The following is a 23399-nucleotide window of genomic DNA, read 5'->3' as shown; positions in this document are numbered from 1 at the left end:
AGCTTTAATAAGTTATTGTTAATAGAAAAATGACACTAATGATTTTCCTTTTAGAGTAACAAAGGCACTTTGAGTCTTTTACTTTTTCAGGAATGTAATAAGACTTTTTTCATTGACAGTCAGTGTTCCCTGTTACCAAAATTTACTTTATGAATATAAAGAATTGAATGTCTTCAAGACAGTACTTTTGCTTAAATGTCAAACCATTATTTTCCCAAGGCACATCAAACTGGCTCTGCATAGTCCAGGCCTCTAAAGCTTGTGTGCACACCCTAGGTAGCATGTGAGATACATTTTGTAAATATAGTTTTTAAAATAATGCTTGCGACTTCCCTGGCGGTCCAGCAGTTAACACTATGTGCTCCCAATGTAGGGGGCTTGGGTTCGATCCCTGCTCAAGGAACTAGATCCCACGTGCCTGCCATAACTAAGAGCCCACATGCCACAACTAAAAGATCCGGCATGCTGCAACTAAAGACCCAGCACAGCCAAACAAACAAACAAATAAATAAATAAATCTTTATAAAAAAATAAGTAAAATAAAATAATGCCTTAGGAGTTAGGAAAAGAAAATATTAGAACATTTTTACCTTTGTATTATTTTAAAAAATCTGTGTAGTTTATCATGTACATAAATTATATGTATGGAACTTTGTGTATATAATTTGTTAATAAATAAGATGCATATTAAAAAGTTTTCTTATGGTTTGCCCAGTCAGGTGTTTGGAGGCCATTGGAGGACAGGATGATGAAATATAGGGCCTCAGCAAAGATAGAATTTAGAACCAATTCCCTGACTTAGAAGATAAGGAAAATAATTCATAGACTGTAATTGAGTTGTCCAACTTTACATAAGTGTTCAGAAACAGGAAATGCAGTGGCTAGAATCTAATCACTGACCAAGCAGTATCTGGGTCACTGGACTCGTAAACCAGAAGTGACTGTTGAATTTCTCAGGTTGATGCTCCTGGCATATATGCTTGATCTGTGTGTGTGTGTAAATCTCTGACATAAGAAGCCATATTCAGGCACACCCTGTTTCCTTATTCAAGCATCTTAATTTCATCCCATTAAATCTTTGAAGTATCCGACTACCAGAAGGCATGAAGAAACCTGGGCTGAGGGTCTTCATTCCAGGAGACGTGATCTTGACTGCATGGCTGGTTTGAGGCGCATCACTCTGAACTGCAACCCGCTCATTGGTGACCTGGGTGCAAGTGCTTTGGCAGAATCTCTTAGTGAGGATTTATGGCTTAGAGGGAAATTCTAAAATTGAAAATATTGAATGTTTAATATGAAATATGCTTAGCTTTTGGCATGATACTATTGTGATAGGATTTTTTAAAGCCTCATTTTACTGATAGCTTTTATTTTGCTTTTCAACTTTCTCTAAGAGTTGCATATATCCTTTACAGAAAATACAGAGTAACAAGAGAACCTATAATTTTAATACCCAGATATAATCACTGTTCATTTTGGCGTATATACTTTCAGTCTTTTTTTCTTCTACAAATATATATGTACACTTAGGGATTACAAAAATAGAATTGTAGTATACTTGCTATTTCACATTCCTGCTTTTTTCACTTAAAGATGTATCATGTAGTATTGCGTCGTATTGATGTCCCATAGTTTAATCAATTCTTTGCAATTCTATTTAGACAGTTCGTTTGCTTTTCCCTGTCAGAAACAATGTGAATACGTTGTATATACATCTCTGTGTCCATCGGGATTACTTCTGTAGAATAAGGTACTACAAGTGGAATGACTAAGTGTGACCTATTTTTAAGACATTTGATACACATGGCCAAATTACCACCCAGAAAGTCTATGCCAATTTGTAGTCCACCCCAACAGTAGATGGGAAGCCTGCCTCTCACAAACACTGGCCTGTAGCACTTGTAAAAAAATGTGAAACTACAAAAATGAGTACCTGTCCATTTTCTATGCAAGTGGGATTACTCCAAATTTTATAACTTTTTTCAATTAATTTAGTATGAGCATTTTACCAAGTCAGTAAATTTGCATCTCCTACATCATTTTTTGTGATTGTTCAGTATTCCATTATATGAATATGCCACAGTGCACATAGCTTATCCATTCTTGTATATAAGCTTTGTCCAGTTTTTCAGTTACAAATAGTACTCTGATATATATCCTTACCTATATCTCTGACTATTTCTTTTGGTTAAATTCTTAGAAAGAGAGTTGTTGGATGCAAAGTGTATAGACATTATTTAAAGGCTTTTCTTACAGAATCTTGGCTTCATCTGATAGGGGAATAACCACATTTTGTTTTATTTTGTATTCATTTGATTGACTGGTGAGGTTTACTGGCTGTTTGTATTACTTTGGCTATTTGGTTAATTATACCCTGTGTCCATTCTTCTGTAGTGAGAGTTTGTAAGGGTTGTATCATATCCTGTCAGATCCGTATGTCTGACTTGCTATTTCTGTGTGTCATGGGGGTGTTGAAAGACTCCAGTTATTTTAATGTGTTGGGCACACAACACTTAAACAAAAGACTCATGATAGTTTCCTTTCATGTAATAGTTTTTAATCCCTGTGCTTTAGTGATGATCCCTTTGGTTTAAATGAGTAGGTTGTTCAGCCCCAGAACTACTAGAATTCATGATCAGTTTTTCTGGTTTTTGTCTGACCTTTTACTGCGAGGGTTCTTGACCATCATACTTTCATGATAGGTTTTTAGTATATATTCTCTACTCACACATTGTTGAAAGTTTTTATTATTTGTATCCTCTTAGACTTGTCTTTTTTTCCTCTAAAACTAACAGTTATTACATTTCTTCTATTTTGTTTTCCCCTTTGAACTAGTTTCAAGTGTGATTTGGAGCTGAAGATCATGATCAAAAGAATGCAGTGCATTTCTGAGCTCCACCAGGTTTTGCTTGTGAGGTTTACATGCCCCTGCCGCCCTTGCTAATTATGAACTGAGATTCATTTTGTGATGCTTTTTGCTCATAGGTTATATACAGTTATTCTTCAGTTCTGTAATTGTAAAATATGTTGTCTGATTTATTGGTACTAAAGCCAGGGTTTCATCGCACATCCAAGAAGAGGTTTTTAAATTGGATTATGCATTATGTGTGTGCATATATGTCTCTTTTTTTCCATAGCCAAAATTACAAACCTGCCATGACTTGTCTTGTGCAGGACTCTTCCACACGTGAGAAAACGAGAGTTGTCTATATGTTAAATCTGTAGAGTTAGCAAGTGACCTTTTGTCTTTCATCGAAAGCACTTGACCTGCAGCAGTGCGGCCTCACCAGTGAAGGAGCAAAGGCTTTACTAAAGGCCCTTGAAACCAACAGAACTCTGCTCGTTCTGGATATAAGAAAAAATCTGCTGGTTGGTATGTGGTCACTTTTTTTAAATTGATAAACACATAGCAAAACAAAAAGAATTTGTTCAGGTATTGATAGTTTTTTAAAACTTAATGTGTTTAACTTTCCTCATCATATCCAGTTGGCCCTTGAACAACGTGGGGTTAGGGGTGTCGACCCCTATGCAGTTGAAGATCTGGGTATAAGTTTATAGTCAGTGGTTCCACATCTGTGGATTCAACCAACCTTGGATCATGTAGGACGCTAGTAACTATGTATTGAAAACTATGCGTGTGTCAGTGGACCCACGAGGTTCAAACCCATGTTGTTCAAGCTTCAACTGTACTTTTCTAGTGTTGCACTTCCCTTATGTTTTTAGCAGCTAATGTACTAATTAAAGTGAATTATACTTGTCAATTTTTCTGATCTCTACTCTGAATAGAGGTGAACCTAGATACTAAGCCTGCTTCCAACAAGAGCATTATTTCTTTCCTGTGCAACCTCTGAATTCTTGCCAGGAGTACTTTATTCATTTGTCAGATTCACAAGTAATTTTGTAATCATCTTCTGTGTGCCAGTTACGGGTTTAGGGACTAGGGATAAAGCAGTGAACCAGACAGGCAAAAGTCTTGCCCTCATGGAGCTTACATTCTAGTGAAGGAGATCAGATAGAAATGAGTAAACAGATAAGTCATATAATTTTAGAGAGTAGGAAGTGCAAAAGTATCTTAATGTAAGGAGAGTGAGGGAGAGCAGGTAGGACTCCATTGGATAGGTTTGTTAGGGGACAGCTTCACTGGAGAAGTGGCATTTGAACGGAGACCTGAATGAAGAGAGGAGCAAGCCATGGAAGATGTGGAGTAAGCACATTCCAGGACAAGGAGGCAATGAGTATGTAGGCATGTAGGTGGGTGGAGTATTTAAGGAAAAGCAAGGAGGCCAATCTGGGCAGAGTACCGGGTGAAGAAGAGTGTGGTAGGACATGAGGTCAAGGAGCTAGCCAGGGGTCTGCTCTTGTAAAGTCTTGAAGGCCAGAGTAATGATGTGGATTATTCTAAATGAGTAGAGGGGTTTGAACTGGAAAAAGGCATGATCCAAATCGTATCTGAATAAGGTGTAGAGAAGGGACCTGGGAGGATAAATAAGAGGAACAGGGGGCTTCCCTGGTGGCGCAGCGGTTGAGAATCCACCTGCCGATGCAGGGGACGCGGGTTCGTGCCCCGGTCCGGGAAGATCCCACATGCCGCGGAGCGCCTGGGCCCGTGAGCCATGGCCGCTGAGCCTGCGCGTCCGGAGCCTGTGCTCCGCAACGGGAGAGGCCACAACTGTGAGAGGCCCGCGTACAGCAAAAAAAAAAAAAAAAAAAAAAAAGGAGGAACAGGGAGACCAGTTAGGAGACTATCACAGTGCTCCAAATAAGAGATGTTTATGGCCTAGGTTAGGTTGGAAGTTTGCAGCAAGTGAAAAGTGGTTGAATTCAGGTTGTGTTTTGAGTGTGTATCTCTCAAGACCTGCAGATAGATGTGAGGTATGAAGGAAATAGTAACAAGGAGACAAGTCGTTGATGATTATGTGTGCAACTGGGTAGTATCACTTAGAAGAAGGGGGCTGATGGGAGGAGCAGCTTTTGAGGGAATATCAGGACTTGGTTTGTTATCTTGGATGCCCTGGTTTGATATCTTAGATGCTCTTTAGGTATCTAAGTGTCTGGACGGTGCTCAGACTGTACTTTGTATCCAAAGGTATCCAAAGCCACTTTAGATGCAAAATGTTTCAAGTTGACCTTTGCTGCTGCCAAAATAGTAGCCACTGTGGGCAGTCTGCAAGATGGCATCTTAGGTTTCTGAGGACGAAATTAGAATACACAAAGGGGGAAATAAGTGTATAATTATATAATGTAGATTTCATATTTAAATGTCTGGGAAAAGCAATAATTAGTTGGCTTTGGGTTTTAAATGGAAATAGCCACTCATTGGAAAATAATTAGTCTAATTTCAATTCATTTTACTTTAGATCATTCTGTGATGAAAACAGTTACCAAAAAAGTTCTCCAGATGGAAGGAGTGCCAAGTCAGAGGTATATAACATGTTTCAGTTCTTTCGGAAGAATTTCTCTTTAATGGCTTGGTTTTCTTTCTTTCTTAAAAGAAAATTATCAAGGTACTTTCTGCTATCTTAAAACTAAGATTTTAATCAAATCAAATGGCTTTTCTGTTTTTGAAAATGTTGTGTGATGCTTTAATTTAGGTTCCCAGATATGCAGATTGAAAACCTTTTAACTTTTTATTTTCTGTAACATATTATCGTTAGTCACAAATAGTCTTTTTTTTTTTGGTGATAAGAATGAATAGCAGGAGCAGCATTTGTGAAACCAAATCTAATGAAACTGACTCTTTCTTGTGAGTAAATTTGAATTTTGAAACAGCAAAACAATAAGGTTTAATAAAAAGCAAAATAAATTGTTTATGTTTATGATCTGCCAATTTCCCAGAAAGAGTTTTGTGGTGACTTTAGTTATATACCAGATACATTAAAATCACCAGTGGACAACACATCTTTTATTCAGGTGCCCTCTGAAAGTTTTAAAACTTTGTTGACTTCATATCACTGAACGGTCCACTTTAAAATGGTTAAAATTATAAATTTTCTGTTTTGTGTAGTTTACCACAATTTTTTAAAAATGTGTTGTTTGAAGGTTTTTGGGTTTTATAACGGTATTGTATTAGCATAAAAATGAAAAATTTAAAAGACCACCTCTAATCCCATTATCCTATCAAGCAATATTTACATTTTTATTTTCTCTTTCCTGCTATCTATAAACATAATTCCACATAGCTTAAATATAATTTGCCATTCTTATTTTTTCATACTAAATTTAAATTCTGTGATTCATAGTTATACTTTTTACCATTGCATTCACAAGGTTTCATTGAGTAGGTCATTTTTTTAAATTGGTGAAAAATTGGAAATAACCTCAAATAAACTATTGTAAACATCTTCATAAATACAGCTTTTTTTTTTTCTACTTAAAGTTGTATGTTTTTGATTCTCTATTAATCAACTTGCTTGGACAATAGTATATTAAATAAGTTGTTAAGAGTGTTTATGAAGTCAAAAAAAAGCTTATGATCGTCTGCCCATTGTTATTTCAAGAGAGTGATATTTTAATAATCAAATAGTACATTCAAAGAAGTTAAGATTTGTGATATCACACTCATTAGATATTATTATTAAAAATTTATATCATATGTAAAGCATTCTTAAAATAGCTACATTGACTTTTGCTATGATATTAGAAATGGAAAGATATATAAATAAAACATGTATATGTAAAACATATTAGGAATTCTGTAAAATTAGTACAGAATAATAGGGCATCATGGAATGAGAACAGTTAAACTTTTTTTTTTTAGTTAGCATGATTAAACAAAGTGGAAATGTAACTGAAGTATACAAGCTCATTGAGCTCTTTTAAGAGTAATTTTATTTCTTGGGCTTTTTTTTGTATTTGCCTCAGTTATTTGGAGACATAGAGGTAAGCCAAATCAGTATCTGGGTATATACCTAGATCCAGGTGAGTATAGGAGTGAAATAATGGTGTGAATTGTGTCACATTTATATTGTACTTATATATGCCTAATAAAAGATGGGAACTTTTATTAGAAATTTTTTAATCTCCTAACAAGAAAAGTGTAATTAAAAAAAATTTTAATACAAATGTATTTGCATTAGTTTCTGAAAGTAAAGGAAGGGTATACACATACATACCATATGCATACAAACATTTTTTTTGATGGCAATGAAGTTAAAAAACACAATAAAATAGCACAAAATGAACTGAGCTCCTATATATTTTTAAGAGGCATGTAAATCACACAGGATCGTGTGGTGATTATCAATAAGCTACACTCTATGAAATATTTGTCCTATATTACCACATACACTCCATTTTACCCTGCATCCTAATGCTGCTAAAATATAGTAGAAAGCAGCAGCATAGCACAGGGAGATCAGCTTGGTGCTTTGCGATGACCTAGAGGGGTGGGATAGGGAGGGTGGGAGGGAGGCTCAAGAGGGTGGGATATGGGGACATGTTTATGCATATGGCTGATTCGCTTTGTTGTGTAACAGAAACTAACAGAATTGTGAAGCAATTATACTCCAATCAAGATCTATTAAAATAAATAAATAAAATAACAAAATACAGTAGCTTTGAAGGATAAATATAACCATTTTAACCTATGATGTTTGTTTTCAGTAAATTCAAATTAAATATTTAAATGTGAATTTTAATATATGGCTTGTTCTAAGTAAAATATTAACACGTAGGTCTAGTTTCTGCAACCAAATGTTTCCTATAAAGATACTTGCCTCTTTACTACTGAAATATAGGGTAAGTCTCCACATTTCACTCTTTCATCCGGTGGGTTTCATTTGTTTTTTTTTGTGTTTTCTATATGAAATCGAAGGAGCAGTGAAAGTTGACAGGCTTATAGGAAGGTAAAATTGACTCACCTACCCCCCAGCAACTTGCAGCCTTATAACTTGTATTGTTTTTACATAGAAAAATTCATCTTAAATTTAACTTTTGGTCTACCTCTGAAGATTCTGTTTGGCAGAAGTCATGGGTATATCTGTGTTTCTGTGTCCTTGAGATTCAGAAATGCCAAAGGTGTTCTAAGATTCAGGAAACTTGAGTGTTTCTGCATGATACATAAAATGTATCATACTTTGGGATCTTTTTTTAAACTTTATTTTTGCATTTCTGCACATCTCAATACTTTTGTTTTAGTTAAAATAACTTGTTACTGTAGAGAACTTATATTTTTTTAAAATGCTGGCTTATGGAAAACCTATGTACAAAACCGATCCTCTTTTTAATGGGCTTGGCATCATTGTCAAGTGCCTTTTTGATTCCTTTCGACGTGTGCACATGTGACAGTTGCTGTGTAGACCTTTGGTGCATCTTGATTCCTTGTTTTCATGCTTTGTCAAACGTAGTCTTGGCCGCAAAGAAGCCTGTAAGTAAAGGAAGGAAACAAACACCCTGCTGGTAAAGAATGTTACCCTCCTGAAGCGCTACCACCTGGAGTGTCTGGTTTCCGGTCATTGTGTCCTGCAGAAAGTGCAAAAAGCAACAGGTAACCTGTTTGCATTCCCTGTCTTTTTCAGTCCTTTAGAGTTCTTTATTTTGGAACTTGTATTATGTGGGTGGTCTCTGGTATTTTGTGTAGAGGAAAAAAGGTAACTCACACATGGCTTCTGCCTAATAAGCCCTCTAAGGAAGAAAAATTAAAAGTAATTGGGAGTTTCAAGTTGTTTCTCAAGTGTCACAACAGAGGTAACTCCGTGGGAGTCTTGAGGAGACTAAAATGATCACCAATTGTGCATGTGAGGAAAGTTTGATTAAAGGCAGGTGTAGTTGAGCGAAGCCCTACAGCACAGAAGTAAGAATTTGGATACGTACGAATGGGAAAAAAGACATTTTAGGCATGGGAAATTGTTTAATGCAGAATGGATGAAAAATATGCATTAGACCTCTTCTAAATCAACTGGCTTATTAACTCAGTAAATCAGATTTAGTGAGTCAAACTAGCATTACCTGATTTCTTATCCAGGGGATAGCTGTTCATAGTAATATTTGTCACAGAACAGTAAATAAAATGGTTGAATTATAGCTTTAGGCTTGCTAAGTGAAATAGATGGCTCTAGATGATCTTCAGGTGACTTACTTGGTAGTAATCAGGAAATTGGGGATTAACAATTGCTTAAGAAAACAAAGAGAATTGATTTTAAATAGTACTTGAAGTAGTTCCTGTGTAAAATATCTGTTAAGTTGCTCATGTTAAATGGATGTTTCTAATCCCCACTGGACAACCGACTACTTTTTTGCAAATGGTAATGTGAATTGCTGTTGCATAAACTAGTGTTGAATCTTCAGTGTTTGCACTTGAGTTTCACAGCTCTGTGGTTTCCTGTCTTCTTCCTGAGACACTTAATCGCAGGTCCATCCTCGTCACACAGGGGGGTAAATTAGAGAACGATTAATATCACCATTTAAAGAAGAGAGACTGAAATCTCAACCATCCTGAACATAGGAGCTGAAGGGGCTTCTCAGCAGTTCAGAGAGTGATTACCAAGCCAGTAGGCTGAATTCTGTTGTGTTTTCTCCGTAGCAGAGCCCTCCAGGTCCTTGTTTTGAGCTTATTTACTTTTATACACAATTCTGTATGGATACTGTTCATACTACTAAATAGTTGTATTAACTGGGTTTAACTGGTGATGTATTTACATGAAGATCTAATTTCGTTTTGTTGCTATCTTTTTAGGGGCTTTCTATTCATCAAAGCTCGTGATGTATGTAATCAGTTGGTGGTGTGTAGCTATCATATTTATGATATATAGGGCTTGAATTGGGAAAGGTGGATGGTCATTCTTCTTGCTTTTTAAACTGACAGAGCCTTCCAAGAAGCATTTCCCTCTCTGAAATAAATCCATGTAAAACATGTTTGGTCGCTCTCCCAATGCAACTGTGTAGTTGTGTGGATTTGGCGCACAACTGGCAGCCTTATGGTTATGTCTGTAAACAAGGAAGCCTGTTTTCCAGTCCGCAAATCAGCTGTTACCCAGTGAAACGAACTTGACTGCCATTTCTGACCCCTCACGTGGAGCTGTCATACTCAAGAATATTCGCATGTTTTCAAGAAACGTTGTTTGCGGGCTATATGTACAAATTCCTGATCTGAAAGCCAATATAAAGCAACATCTCCCAAACCTCTGCTCTCTCACCAAGGCCACACACATTCCCTCGCTTATGGCCTCGTGGCAAGCGAATACTGTCAGTATCAGATTCTCCTTCCCAGTGGTCTTGGGAGACTGCATAGTTGCTCTGTGAATGGCACCACTGCTGAGGTTGAGAGAAGAGCATCTTGGGTGTCAGTCCTGGCCTTGCATTCCCAGAGAGAGGGGTGTGCACCTCGTTCTCCTGTTAGGGTTTTCCTATGCTGCAGGGTTTGCTGCTTGTTGTCAAAATGATGTCCTAGTGACTTGTCTTCTGCGTGGTTATATAATCCCAGCACAGTTCTTTATGATCTGTAGACTTTTATGGGGTTGTGGCCAGGTCAGTTTTTAAATGTTTGGAAATGTCCTATTGAACAACATTGCAGTGGCAGTGAAGCTTGCTGGGAGAATTGTTGCCGTAGTTTTGGCTTAAGGGTGGTGAGAAGATGAAATTTTTGATGGGTCAGTTTTAGTTGTGTATGTGTATGTGATTTATTTTTTTAAATTCTAATGTCTATTATTCACAGCTTAGATATGTTGACTTCCTGATTATTCATCAGTCCCTTTACTGATGTATTTTCCTCTGAAAAACTACATTTTCTTCCAGACTGTTTTTGTCTGATGGTGAAGAATAAATTTTTCATTTGCAGTATAAAGTTGATCTGAGAAAAAATGTTTACCTTGGATCTTCACTTGGCTTCTGTGAAAGAAACGTAATAAAATAATATGGGCAATTCCCATTACTAATCCTAACCACGTACAACAGAGGTCTGTACAGTAACATAGCAAAAATAAGTTACTGTACTTTTACTTAGTCATTGCCTGTTTTACACTAAAGAGCAGTGAGAGACATTTATAAAGAATGATACCTCAGATCACTTTTGTTAAATGTCCTCTAATATTTGGATATTTGGTATCTGGCTTGTGTTGTCTTTTATACAATCTTGTCTTCTTTCTTTGCACTTTAGTGTAACAACTCTGTGGTTTCCTATCTTCTTCTTGTGACACTCAGGTCCATCAGAATTTCCTGTGACGGTGACAGTAGAGAGTCCTTCCTCCTCAGAAATCGAAGAGGTCGACGATTCCTCAGAACGTGTTCAGGAAGAGCCAGAGAAAATCCGTTTGAAACAAGAAGCATTGCAGGTACAAAGTTATCACTTTAAAGCTATAGAGAAGATTATTTTTCAAACGGAAGGCTGATTGCAACGCAGCACAGCTTGTGTGAGGGTTCTGTTTTCTCCTCCCACCTGCATTGTATCCCCTTGAATGGTTCCTTAAGCTTAGACCAAGGTGAATGGCGGACATTTGAACTCTAAGAAACTAAAATCAAAACATGTCGTTAGTAATATATTTTCCTTTCCTTAGAACCTTAGTATATTAGATTTAGGGAGAAGCTTAGTGATCATAAGATAAGGAAATTGAGTTCTGAATGACTACAGTCAGCTGATTCAGTGCTCTTGTTTTACAGATGAGAAAATTGACAGTTCTAGTTGAACTCTCTTTTTATAAGAGGAAAATATGGCCTCATTTTAAATAAAAGTAAAGTTGAAAAAAGTTTTAATGTTGATATTCTCCTTTCCTAAAATCAAAAATATCAAGAAGCTACATTCTATTACCAAATAAACCTGACCTCTAATGTCATTCCATACTTTTGTTTGTATGGGCAGAAAAGAAAAATTGATTTTTATAAGAAATTTTTGCACCTCAAAATTAATATATTTATTTTATTTCAACTTTAATGCAGAGCTGAACATTTCTAGTAAATAAAGGAACACCATTTGGGGGGGACCTTGTCTTTGTGCTACAAAGTCCATGTTTAATTTTAAAAAATTATTTAATATGACTTTCTCTTCATATGAAACATGACACTTGACAGGTTTCAGAACTGATTATCCCATTATTGTAGGACTATGGGAATTACTCTTTGATTTTCAAAAGAGAAAGTTAGATTTTTATTTTTTAATTAAAATTAATGATAATATAGAGAAATTTTAAGAAAAGAACTTAGAAAATTATGAAATGTTAGAGTAGGAGAAATCTATAGTTCAAGTGGAGTTACTCCCTTTCGTTTTATAAATGAGCACCTACAATTTGTAGAACGTAAGTGGTTTATTAGTAAATGGCAGAGTATGACATGACCCTAGAGCATCTAACCCGCATTCCTTGTTATTTTAGATGTGGTGTATTCATTTCCTTCACAAATAGACCACGAGATTGTATTTGTAAAAGCAGTAATAGACACTGGGGAAGTCCAAGAAGTTTAAACACTGGGACCACAGAATAGCAGATTCAGAATACACTGAGAACCCTTTTAGCTCTTCTCTGTTTTGACAAGACACTACAATGATGGTATCAAAGTGTTTAAGTATATATGCCCACAATAATCGAGAGATTTCAACATAGTTTTGAAAGACAGAAGACAGGTGGAAGAGTGTGAAACTGAAGCAGTAAAACAGAGGGAAAGCATCACCTAGAATATGCACAGGGACCACGTGCAACTGAGGAGGATTCTGACCCCACCTGAAAAAGTAGCCCCATGCTCAGGTGCGCATGTAGGAGAGAGGGTGGAGTTAGTTAAAAGTGTGACCAATAGGGGAGCTCATTGAAGGGATGTGTTTGGAGGAGTGGACTCTCAGCCCCGCCCTCACCCTCCTGAAATGAGATGATTTCATTTTGAAAACAGTGAAACTGGTGAGAACTGGGGCAGCTACTGTGAGTTTTTACACCCTCGAAAATTGTGTTTGGGGGAGATCCTGTTACAGTTACTCCCCGCTTCTTCCTGCATAAGAAGCCAATCAATCGTTGACTTCAGGGAGCTTTCTGCGCTCATTCTTAAATAGAAAATAACTGTCATTTGCCTGTTAGTTGAGTAAAGCTTACAATATGAGAGAGGGGCAAAGAGTGCAAACATATCCTAGTAGGACCAGGGACAATTTAGGGAACAGAATAATTTAAGAAAAAACCCTAATTAGTATCCTGAGAGAGGTTTAAAAAGAGCTAGCAACTATAAAATAAGACTAGGGTATTAATGAAAAGGAGAATGGTCAGAAAGCAAGAGGGGTCTCCTGGAAATGCAAATATGGTTGCTGAAATAAATTCAGTAGGAATTTAAAAAATTTCTCAGTATATAAAAAAGAAAGACAGAATGGAAAATGTGATAGAAATATGTTAGAGAGGCTGCATCTGGGAGATCCCACATGTTACTATTAGAAAGTCCAGACCCAGAAAAACAATGGAGGGAAACTGTCAAAGGGCAACAAAATTCCCCACAGCTGAAAGTAGACATCAGGCCTCAGATTGAAAATAGTTATGCAAGATGAGCAAGAATAGACTCATACCTAGGCACCCTTCATTGTGAAACTTTCAAATACTGAAAAACTAAATTAAAATAGAATAAAATACTGAGAGGATACATCCATTCCAGAGAGAAAAATACTGGTCACCTAAAAAAAAAGGTTAAAATCTGACTTTATCATACTTGTCATGAGCACCGTGGATCCTGGAAGGCATTAGAAAGATACCTCCAAAGTTTTTCAGGCACATAATTTTCACCCTAGGGGTTTGTATCCAGCCAAACTATCAGTCATACGTGGAGGCTGAAGAAGATATTTTATACAGAAAGAAATTTGAAAAATTGACCTCCTGTGCTACACCTTAAGCTATTTATAGACATAATCCAGCAAAATGAGGCAATAAACCAAGAAGGAAGGTAATAGGGGATTCAGTGCAGATTGCAGCTAGTCTAGAGTGGGGAGGCTTCTATTGATTGTGTGATTGAGAGCTTAGAAACACCTTGAAGCATATTGTACTTACTAGGTGTTAGGCACTGTTGGAAGGGAGGAGGGAGAGGAAGAGGAGAAGGAACTTGAACTCCAGAGGAGAAAAGGCTATACGGACAGAAAGCTGAAGCACACTGAACTATGGTTGATTTTTAACCTACTATTGGTGAGGAAGGGAAGAATCCACTTCAGCTTGACACTATAGATGTCCCCCTTTTCAGTGACACACAGGGGTAATGACCACCTATCTAATTTGTTGTCCAAACCAGAACTTGTCCAAACTCCTTACACTTCAACAGTGTAAGGAGGCACTCTAATGCTGTAACATCGGGACAACAGGTATAAACTGGAACAGCCCAAGGCGGCTTGGGGTATGTGGTCACCCTGCACAAGGGCAGTGACACTGGCACAGTATGGAACGAGGTGTAGTCTATACACAGAGACACAGTACATCTGCAGTGGGCAATATTAATTTCATTGTAATAATGGCAATACTGTCTTGGTTTGCAGCTTTTATTGTCAACTTGCATGTAATCACAAATAACTAAAGTAAACTATACTTAGTATGTATGAGTATTAACTTGGTATGTACTGAAATGTATTGTGTACTAGTATGTACTTAGTATATATTAGGCTCTAAGTGTTTTTGCATATATTAACTCATTTAATTCTCTGAATAGCCTTATGAGGTTGGTGCTAATATCATTCCCACTTTTGAGAGCAGGAAGCTAAGTCAGGGAAGGAACTTGCCCAGGCTGTACCTAATTTAAGGTTGGATCGAGGCTTTGAGTTTAGGCTCTCTGCCTGTTCTCTTAAACCTTACTCCGTACTGACTCTCAAGTAACAGAAGACTTAACTGCACATAGAACAGAATATAAATTTCAACTTTGACAACGTAACAGCTAGGTTTGGAAGGTAGACAGGAGGTAGAAAAAAGGGAAGATGGTATGAATGTCCTCATTTTACAAAGCGTGACGTTAAAAAAAAAAAAAAAGCGTGACGTTGAGAGAGTTTCTAGTTGATCAACAATGTAGGTTTTTAAGTATATCACTACAAGTCAAAGAGATTATGAGCAGTGGAATACCTCATGACATAACTTTACTGAGCAGTGTGGACATAAGTTAGAAAGTGAACAGATAATGCCTCCAATTTAGTGAGAAAATAGTCATGGAAGAGTATTACTTGGAAATGGAGAAGAATTCAAAATAACAATAGTTGGACCTCCCTGATGGCGCAGTGGTTAAGAAACTGCCTCCCAAGGCAAGGGACACGGGTTCGAGCCCTGGTCCAGGAAGATCCCACATGCCACGGAGCAGCGAAGCCCATGCACCACAACTACGGAGCCTGTGCTCTAGAGCCCGTGAGCCACAACTACTGAGCCCATGTGCCACAACTACTGAAGCCTGCGCGCCTAGATCCTGTGCTTTATAACAAGAGAAGCCACCGCAATGAAGAGTAGCCCCCGCTCGCCGCAACTAGAGAAAACCTGCACGCAGCAACGAAGACCCAATACAGCCAAAAGTAAATAATAATAATAAAATAATAAAAAATAACAATATTTGACGTAAACCTCATAAAAAAGGAAATCCATACAGCCAGTAAACACAGAAAAGTGTACGACTTCATTAAGTAATAAGTGAAAAGTGAGTCAAAACCAAGGAAACTACATGTCAATCAGATTGACAAATACATAAATAAAAAGTCTGGTAGTATCAGGTATTGTAGACCTGAAGTACTATGGGAATCTTCTACCCTGTTTATACTGGAGTATAAATCGACACAACTACTTTGGAAAGCATTTAGCCCTCTCCGTCAACTGAAGTTATATAAAGGAGGCACTCTAATGCTGTAACATTAGACAACAGGACAACAGGTATAAACTGGAACACCCCAAGGCGCCTTGGGGTATGTGGTCACCCTGCACAAGGGCAGTGACACTGGCACAGTATGGAACGAGGTGTAGTCAGCAGCCCTCACCCCTGCCCTATGTAAATGCACCAGAATAATGGGTACAGCAGGATTCCTGTCCATGATTTGCATTAGCACAAACTGAAAACAAACCAAATGTCCATTAAGAGTCAAAAATTAAATAAATGATGTGTATTTGTACAGTGGGAAAACTATCCAGCAATAAAATTGAATGAACTAGAGCTACAGGCAGCAATGTGGATGAATTTTTTAAACCAATGTTGAGAGAAAGAAATAAGATAGAAAAGACTTCATATACTATGATCCTGTACATAAAGTTAGATGTTGACACAACTAAACTCTTTTGTTAGGGATGCATGCAGGTTAAAGGAAATGACTGTCAAGAAGTGAGGTTGGTGTTTAACCGGGAAGAGGGAAGGAGCTTGTGATGAGAAAAGGATATGGGGGTTTTTTGCGATGCTGACAAGTATCAATACTTTCAGCTTCGAGTAGTGCTTATGTAAGTATTCTCTTTTTATTTGTCACATTGACAGTTTTGTTCTGTGCACTTCTTAGTACCCATATCGTATTTTACAATTAAAAACTGCGTAAAGAATCGGTCGCTTCTTGAGTGCTGGATGTGGGAGTGGGATGAGACCGTTTCATTTTAAGCCCTTCACTACTGTTTGCATTCGCATGTTCATTCATTCAGCATTAATTGCACATATTCTATGTACCAAGCACTCTTCTAATTTTATATGTGTTTTAACTCATGTAATTCTCACAAGAGCTCTGTAATATGGGAGCTTATCTCCATTTTATAGATGAGGAAGTTGAGGCCTAGAGTTATACAACTTGTCCAAGGTTATGTAGCTAATGGGTAGTGCCAGGCCCATTTGCCTCAGAGAATCTGAATATTTACAATATAATCTAAAAGAGAAATTTAATGACTAATTATAAGCAAAAAAATTGCACATTAAAGATGACAAGTTTTCATCTATCCAGTTAGAGAAAAACACAGAGTCCGTCTTTCACACACGTACATCTTATATGTATGTGTGTGGCAGGGATTCTCCTTATTAAGCAATTATTTATTGACCGTCTACGTTGTGCTAGGCACAGGTGCTGGGGATAAACCTTAATAAAATACACCCCCTATCTTCAAATAACTTGCACTCTAAGTGAGGAAGTAAGCCAACAGTTACAGTAGAGGTTATATACCAAGTGATACATCGCTGATGGCAGTGTAAAATCTCAGAAATCGTTTGGAAAGAAGTCTGGAGATAGGTACCTCAGAGCCTTAAAAATGTTCATTTGCTTTGATCTCAAACTCATTTTTATGGATTTATTGTAAGAATGTTATTCTCAATATGGAAAAAAGCCTTCATGCATAAAAACGGTTATTTTGTCTGATAATACTGAAAAGTTGGAAAGAATTTAAATCTGTAAAATGGTTAACCAGTAAACCCACTCAGTGGAATATTTTGTAGCCCACACAAAAAAATCAAGGTTATGAATCCCCTGATTATAGGAGAAATGATTGATTTCAATGTTAAATGGAGAAAAGTTGAACATAAAATTTGATATCCAATATGATGGGAGCTTTGTCCCAGAAAAATCACCCTAGCCAGTGTACAGAAGGGTGGAATGGAGAGCAGATGGCAGGAAGGAAAATTATTCCAAAGCCTTATCATTAGTCTTACTTAAGTAATAGAATATCAAGCAATTTTACTTTCTAACTTTTTTGGTTCCATATGTCCATGTAAGGGACATGAATTCTGAATACTTTGTAGGAGGAGGGTACACTTTTTCACAAAAATTGAACACTGTGTTCTAATTCCCTCCATTAGAGGGAGAAACTGTTGCATGTAATTGCACTTTGATGTGCTATTTAGAACCAGTCAGGAATTTTAGTCTACCTTCCTCTGACCGTGCTGAGGGTTTTTTGTTTTTTTGTTTATTTGTTTAGAATTTCTTTGAAATCAGTTTTAGAAGATTGATTAAACCATTATATTAAAAGTAGAGGAATTCTGCAGTTTTTTTCCCTTTTTCCCCATTGAAAACTTGACTGGCTTTGGTAATGAAACATTAAAGAATTTGAAGTTCTTAGACTCTCAATTTTTTAAACATGTTCTGAATATAAAAATATATGTTCATTGAGCAAATGTTTGAAAACAATGAACAACTTCTTGAAGGAAATAAAAGCCACCTCTGCATGTACACACACCTAATCTGCTCTTTTGTCTTAAAAAAGTATCCGAAATATTTTGCCATGTCACTAACTACTCTTCTACATCAGAGAATTTGATTAAGCTTATGCATCATCTCCCAGGAAAAACGCACAGATATATTTTGAATGTAGCACTCCTGAAGCCCATTCATGAACTCTGGTTGAGACCTCTTGTCATTCTTAGTGGCTTCATAGCGCATTCCTACAGACGATGAGCTGTTTTTATTTAAACCAGTCCCGATTCGGAGGCTCTTAGCTTTCTTCTAGGGTTTGGTTATAAACAATCTTATGACATCATGTTGGTAGATAAATCTTTGCCCACATCTTTGATTTCCTTAGGGTAAACTCCTGATGTAGGATTGTTGTTAGGTACCAAAAGCTACTGTCCAGACAGTGATACCAGCTCCTCTCCCAATGATGGCAGGTAATAGAGTTCCTCATTCTTTAAGTGATTGTTCAAAGCAGTTAACATGTATAAATACACCTTACTGTTTTCATAAGTATAGGTATTATGATTGTTTATCACTGCATAAGAAACCAGCCCAAAACAGTGGCCTAAAACAATGACAATCATTTATTTTGTTCACGAACCTGGAGGTTGAGTAGAATATTCTTTTACTACACTCTTACTGACTGAAAACAATACCTGTTTGACTAGCTCAGAGTTCTGTAGGTCAGAAGTCCAGGCACAGCGTGACTGGGCTTCCTGCTCAGATACACACGGGAACATGTGGGTTCCCTCCTGAGAGTGTTAAAGCACGTGAAATTTAAGTGTAAGATATTGAGCCCCAAACGTTGGATGTTCACCATAGTTTGTGTGGGCCACAGAGCTGAAATCAAGATGTCAGTCTGGCTGTGTTAGCGTCCAGAGGCTCTGGGAAAGAATGCCTACAGGCTTCTTCCGGCTTGTTGGCATAATTCAGATTCTGCAGTTGCAGGACAGAGGTCCCCATTTCCTTGCTGGCTGTCAGTCGGGGGAGAGTTTCAACTCCTAGAGGCCTCGCTTGCCTTCCCTGCCGCAGCATTGGACTTCTTCAGAGCCAGCAATGGAGAGTCTCCCTCTTGTGCCTTTTGTACTTCAATTCAGGAAGAGTTCAGGTCCTTTTCATGGGGTGCCTGAGTAGGCCACATCCACCTAAAATAATCTCCCTATCTTAAAAGATCAACTGATTTTGAACCTTAATTCCATGTGCAAAATGCCTTCACTACAGCACCTACACTTAGAGTTTGATTGGATAAGTGGAAGGTTTGTGTACTTCAGTAAGTGGTAGTCTTGGGGGCTCTGTCAGAATTCTGCCTATTGCAAGCAGTGTCCCCACTTCAAGGACCGAAGTGTCTTAGTTCCTAAAACTCCTAAGATAGTTTATCAGTGTTCATTTTATTTCAGTGACCTTGGTGAAGGGAAGACTACCACCTCCGTGAGCAGGAATGGCAGCCAGCTTCCCGAGTCCACAGTGTGGCTCTGCTACTTAGTGGTGTGACCTTGGCTGTGCTGCTCTACTTACTCTACTTCTCTGCCTCTGTTTCCCTCATCTGTAAAATAACATGGAGTTAGTGATGGGTCTTTCCTCGTAGGGTTGTTTTATAAATTTATTTTTGGCTGAGTTGGGTTTTCGTTGCTGCTCGCCAGCTTTCTCCAGTTGCGTCGAGCGGGGGGCTACTCTTTGTTGCGGTGCGGTGGCTTCTCTTATTGCGGAGCACAGGCTCTAGGCGCGCAGGCTTCAGTAGTTGTGGCACGTGGGTTCTAGAGCGTAGGCTCAGTAGTCATGATGCACAGACTTAGTTGCTCTGCGGCATGTGGGTTCTTCCTGGACTAGGGCTCGAACCCGTGTCCCCTGCACTGGCAGGCGGATTCTTAACCACTGTGCCAGTAGGGAAGCCCCCTCTTAGGGTTTGATGATTCGATTATTTAATACCCAGGGAACTCCAGGAACAGTGCTTGACTGTAAATTGCTTTAAAAGTGATTACTTTTTTAAAACATGCTTTTGAATCTGCAATTATGCAATTCAGGTATGCTAAGCAGGTTCGTTAATAGGACTTCCTGCTATAAAGAGACCCACAAATAAAAATAGAATTTTTCTTTCTTGGTCGTAACTTCTTATTTCTGACTTACTATGTTATATGCATATGCCTTTTATGGTGGCCTGCCACAAATTTATGTTGGAAAGAGTGGAATTTAAATAAATCTTTGCAAATTTGATAGATTTTGATCATTCATTTCACTGGCATGGTATGATATGACCAGTAGCAGACTAAAATCTGACTTCACTTCTGGCTCTGCCCATAAATCCTGATGAGACCAATAGCTGGAAAGGCTTTTGGATATTATACTATGAATTAGTTATAATATTGACTCTGTTTGTTTAGGAAACCCTGGAGGAGTGCCTAAAGCAGTTAAAGGAGGAAAGAGTAATAAGACTGAAGGCTGATAGACGAGTCAGTGAGGTAAACACGTTTCATCTGCTTTTGAGAGTGTTTTGGTTTTATTTTGATTTGATTTTAAGCCATATACACATATTTTGTAAGCTTTAAAACTGTAATATGTTGCAAATCGGTGGTATCATATGGACTTTTGCATTTACTGGTATTTAGTGATCATATGATCTATATTCCAGAAAGCATGTTTTTAAAGATGTGAAAAGCTCGTTTTGTGTATGTGTGTGTGTGCTTTTATATGACATTAGTTTATTTCCTGTTCATGATTCTTTGATTCAAGAAGGCACTTTCTGTGCATGTATTGTATATACAGTAACATAAAAGACATGATGAGACTCTCCTGGCAATGAATTAGGAAAGTGAATCATTTAAATAAATTTAAGATATTGGAAAACTTCTAAGAATGCAATGAAAGATAAAAATATATACTATGAGAATTACATTAGGTAATGTGCATGAAAGCAGGGCATAATCTAAAAAGTTCTATCTAAATATAATTTATCACAGGGTGAGTGTAGGGAGGACTTTTTGAAAGTGCATCCATTGGATTGGCAGACACTCATTCAATAAATGTTGAGCACCTGCTCATGGAAGGCAAGAGGGGCACCATGAACATTAACGGCCTTTCTGAGAAATACGAGAGTTGAGCTTACAGGGGGTTTTAAGTGCGTAGATGCTGAGCGGAAGGGGAAGAGTGCACGGGGGTGAATATGTTGAAGAAGCCAAAGAAAATATTGGTGATCGTACATTTAATAAATTGGGTTGGGTATGATTTAGGACTTTTAAACGTAAGCATTAGATATTTTACTCACTAAAGTTAATTCTTAACATTCATCAGAGTTGTAATATGTTTTGTTCAAATCAGATTCTATAATTCACTTTCTAATTTAAGGGAAACTTAAAGCAGGTCATTTTCTAATGTGGAATGAGGCTCCATTATGAATTGAACCAGTTAGAAATGTGATCTTTTGTGAAAGATCATTAATAAAACAGTAACTTTGGTTTATTTATATACCACCTAAGTGTTATATAGGAAACTTTGTTGGGTGCCTGTGGGTTTTGGTTATTATGTGATATGGTCTCTGTCTTTACTGGCAGAGGGTTACATTAATTATAAATTAATTACATTTTGAGTGTTTTAGTTTTGTTCCTTGAAACTAGGCAACACTACTTTTTGTTTGTTTTTTGTTTTTTGGGTTTTTTTTTGCGGTATGTGAGCCTCTCACTGTTGTGGCCTCTCCCGTTGCGGAGCACAGGCTCCGGACGCACAGGCTCAGCGGCCATGGCTCATGGGCCCAGCCGCTACGCAGCATGTGGGATCTTCCCAGAGTGGGGCACGAACCCGTGTCCCCTGCATCGGCAGGCGGACTCGCAACCACTGCGCCACCAGGGAAGCCCAAGGCAAGGCTACTTTTGATGACAATGAGAAAAAATCATGTCAGACGTTTTCAGTCTTCTTGTATAGCTGGAACATGAAAATGCCCAGTTGAGAAACACAACTTTCTCTTTGTCTGAAGCCCTTCATGCCCACTCATTGACAAGCATGATCCTGGATGATGAAGGTGTTTGGGGCAGCACTGAGAATTCTTTTCAGAAGTTCCATGCTTTCCTGGTTCTCCTTAAAGATGCTGGGTTAGTTCATTTCTCTTCATGGCATTCTTCTCTTTGCGACTCTAATGGTAGTTTGCTGAGGAACTGGAGCAATTTTCATCACTTACGTGGCTATATTTAGCCAAATTTAGTGTAATTATAGGTAATATAGTTGACGTTTTAAAATGAGGAATTAAATTTTTTAAGAAATGCATATAGGGAAGCCTGCTTTGGTAGAGTGGGGAGCCCATTATAAAAGAGTAACCTGTAGACAGAGTAATTAGTAGGTATAGTTGTTTTGTAAAGACTAAATTAAAGGCAGTTTTCATTGAAAATAGTCGGGAATGCATAAGAATTTTCCTATCTTTCACTTCTTTTGCTTGTTTGATAAGTTTGAATTAAAGTTATCTTTGCCTTAGACATAAAAATGATTATTAATCTTCAGGGGAGATATAGGTCAGTGGTTCTCAACCGGGAGCAATTTTGCTGAAAGAGGGAATTGGAGATTGATAGTTGATGGAGTGGTGTTTTGTCAGTGAATGAATTGGTGTTGGTGTTGGGAAGGAAGGAACAAACACGTTCTTGGAAACTGAAGGAAAGGTGGTAAACAAGTGTGGGAATGGAGGTGTGACAGGCAGTGGACGGGGTGCATGGTACATATTGAAGCTGCTAGGGAGACAGTGGGATGTCTCCTAGAGGATGAATCTGGAAAGGGCTGAGGATTTGGGGGAGAGAGAGGCTTGTAGTCTGGAGTAGGATGTTGGCTTTTAAGATTTTAGAAGTAGGGCTTCCCTGGTGGCGGAGCGGTTGAGAGTCCGCCTGCCAATGCAGGGGCTACAGGTTCGTGCCCAGGTCTGGGAGGATCCCGCATGGCGCGGAGCGGCTGGGCCCGTGAGCCATGGCCGCTGAGCCTGCGCGTCCAGAGCCTGTGCTCCGCAACGGGAGAGGCCACAGGAGTGAGAGGCCCGCGTACCGCAAAAAAAAAAAAAAAAAAAAAAAAAAGATTTTAGAAGTATTTCATGAGTGTAGGTCTGGGGAAATCTAAACTGCTCTTCTGTGATTATAATAACCTTTGTCTTTTCTCCTTTCCTCCTCTCGTCTAGGCTTGGGCAGTTGGCCACAATGGCTGGTATAGATCAGTCAGATTTTCATTTACTAGGTTGTCCCCCCATGAATTCTCCTGTTAGTAGTCCACCTAAAGAAGAAAAGAAGGCACTTGAAGAAGGAAAATCAGAATCAAAACAGGGTGCCCCATAACAAATGCAAAATATCCAAGTAAATGGACAGAACAGCACTTAATGATTCTAAGAGTGATTAGCAAAAAGGAAATG

The 23399-nt window shown here is 38.0% G+C and overlaps 1 pseudogene across 1 annotated transcript in view; it reads left to right on the top strand.

Moving 5' to 3' along the window:
• Window positions 1–23399, top strand: part of LOC308610804 (centrosomal protein of 78 kDa-like) — a 573086-nt pseudogene that overhangs the window by 548247 nt on the left and 1440 nt on the right. The window contains exons 5-13 of the transcript in view: window positions 1085–1259; window positions 3260–3373; window positions 5358–5421; window positions 8354–8485; window positions 9674–9723; window positions 11137–11267; window positions 20410–20487; window positions 21944–22110; window positions 23172–23343. The product of the transcript in view is annotated as a centrosomal protein of 78 kDa-like (transcript). The remainder of the gene's footprint in view (window positions 1–1084; window positions 1260–3259; window positions 3374–5357; window positions 5422–8353; window positions 8486–9673; window positions 9724–11136; window positions 11268–20409; window positions 20488–21943; window positions 22111–23171; window positions 23344–23399) is intronic.

This window comes from Mesoplodon bidens, assembly GCF_964165515.1.
Source record: "Mesoplodon bidens genome assembly, contig: HAP1_SCAFFOLD_126, whole genome shotgun sequence".
Taxonomy (NCBI): domain Eukaryota; kingdom Metazoa; phylum Chordata; class Mammalia; order Artiodactyla; family Ziphiidae; genus Mesoplodon; species Mesoplodon bidens.
This window is presented reverse-complemented; position numbering and strand designations above follow the sequence as displayed.